At 40.8% G+C, this 2,228-nt stretch overlaps 1 protein-coding gene across 1 annotated transcript in view; it reads right to left on the bottom strand.

Moving 5' to 3' along the window:
* The window catches only part of CNIH4 (cornichon family member 4), a 28,102-nt gene that overhangs the window by 12,532 nt on the left and 13,342 nt on the right, over positions 1–2,228 (bottom strand). The gene's annotated exons all lie outside the window — the stretch shown is intronic.

Here is a 2,228-nt window from a genome sequence, read left to right as displayed (position 1 = left end):
TGACTTCATTTGTATACATTTGGAATTAAAACAATGCAAGAAGTGTCGTGAAACATGGTATCACTGATGCTTTTCTGGAGTGTCCTGAGACCCAATCAAAAGCAGTGGCTGGAAAGAGATTTATGTAGGCAGTAAAGCTTGTTTCAGATGGAGGAATTCACTGTCCATCTTAACAGATAAATCGTATTAGTTAGGAAGAGAAAGCATTCAGACTGCACCACCAGTCTAAAGAGTTGAAAGGAGAAGAGGTCTTTCTGTTTTTTTTAATTACATAAATATATGCAACAATGCTGGTGTAAAAGGTAGACTACACTTTGAGGGAAGAATGTGAAGAAAGGACTCTTTCAACACAAAGTCAACACTTTGTATAAGTAATTTACGTACAAATCATAATTAAACACTTGTATTATGATGGAAATTTTTTCTTTATTTGATAAACAAGGGTGGACAGATTTTGTTGTTGAGAATATACTTCAAAGTTTGCAGATTTAAATGCCTCTCCCAGACCTTGTTGCAAGCTGGTGCTGTGAACATCTTGACACATCTAGGAGTAGTTCCACTAAGGTCCCGTGTTAAGAAAAAACAAAGACATTTATAATTTAGATATTTATTCTTTTTGGCATAAGCAGATGGCCTGGCATCTCTGTGCTTCTGCACTACACACAAATCCATTATGGGATGGCATTGGATTCCCTTTTGCCACCTTGGGTGGAAAGGTAGTGTTGGTACTGCTGTGAAGTAAAGAAGGAGCAGGGAAGGGCGTGCCACCAGGGGTCATGTGAGCAGAAGTGTGGACTTCATCCTTTCATGAGATAATGATTTAGTGTCCTTATTAGTCATGTGTGGAAGAAGGGTGGGGGAAGGTTTGCTGGAATTCCTGGGAAAAGAGGTGTAGCCACTTTGATGAATGGGAGTGTAGTGTTTCCCAGGAAAACAAGAGTTAGCAGGTTAGATTTTTTTTTTCTTTTAGATTCCAGCCATTCAGTGGTGTGTTTGTCTTGCCTTGTGTGCAGACTTAAGCATGGATTAAGATTCTGATGCTGTGGTTGAAACCAGCCCTGAGTCTGACATACAAGTCTTCTAATACCTCCAAACCCAGGTAGGAACTTCATGTTCAGCCTTAAAACTAAGGTGACAGCTTTGATAGCAATTACTGTTTCACAGCACTGAGAATACATGTGTATATTTAAGATTATACATAATTTCTTTCTTCTTTAAATCAGTTCTGGAGGAAGCTCTTTATTTCCCTTTCTAGTTCAGACAGTGTAAGATGAGGCCTGTGGCCTTAATGTTGCAGGAAAACAGACAAGTTCCCATGTCAAATTCGAGTAAGCTAAACCTTGGGGTTTAAGGAGAAATTAATTACCTAATTGTAAACAGTAAACTGTAAGTGTTTTACATGTTCAAAACATGGTATAATTCATAAGCAATGCTAGCATGTGAATCTTTGGAAGGTACTCTAGTATTGTCTAACTCTGGAATTTTAAGTTTTCAAACCAAATATTGTCTAGGGAGGGTAAGGAGAAAAATGGTTTTGATGTGTCTTAATGTCTCATACAATGGTCTGGCACTATGTACTCATGGAAATAAAATTGGAAATTTAGGCAGGTGGTGAAGACTGGATCAAATCTCAAGTGTAGATTTAAAGTGTCTTACACACTTCAGGCATTTCTCATGTGGTGTCCATAAGTAACCAGAGTGAGACTCCTTTCCTGGTACAGCTGCAGGGGGGCTGTGGCTGATGCCTGCTTTTCACAGCAGTGCAATTAGGAATTTAAGTATAGGACCTCTGCCAAAACACTGCCCCTCTCTTCTGGACTTGGTTTGTCCCTCTGAAGGACACTTGAGGTATCGAGAAGCTGAGTTAGGGAGAAACACGTGTGGGGCCTCTGTCCCTTTGTGTCCTGGTGCAGCCATGCCATGTAAAGGCACGCTCCAGGCAGGTGGCACTGCTTCCAGAGTGTCTCAGTGACAGCCTGTTTGTGTCTTGTGGGCCATGAGCAGGCAGGACAGAAAGGTGAGACTCATCTTCATTTTGCTACACTACTCAGTCCCCACAGCAGCTGCCATTAGAGATGTAGCAATGAGAGTACCATCCTAACTCTGAAAGAGTATGAAAGAGCAACCTAAACTATTTTCAACACATTGCATATTCACACTATGTGGATTGAAAAGTACCAATACTTTTTGTGCACAGACAGTGAAATGAGACCAGGGTGGGGTGGGGG

The sequence above is a fragment of the Sylvia atricapilla genome, chromosome 3 (assembly GCF_009819655.1).
Source record: "Sylvia atricapilla isolate bSylAtr1 chromosome 3, bSylAtr1.pri, whole genome shotgun sequence".
Classification (NCBI taxonomy): Eukaryota; Metazoa; Chordata; class Aves; order Passeriformes; family Sylviidae; genus Sylvia; species Sylvia atricapilla.
This window is presented reverse-complemented; position numbering and strand designations above follow the sequence as displayed.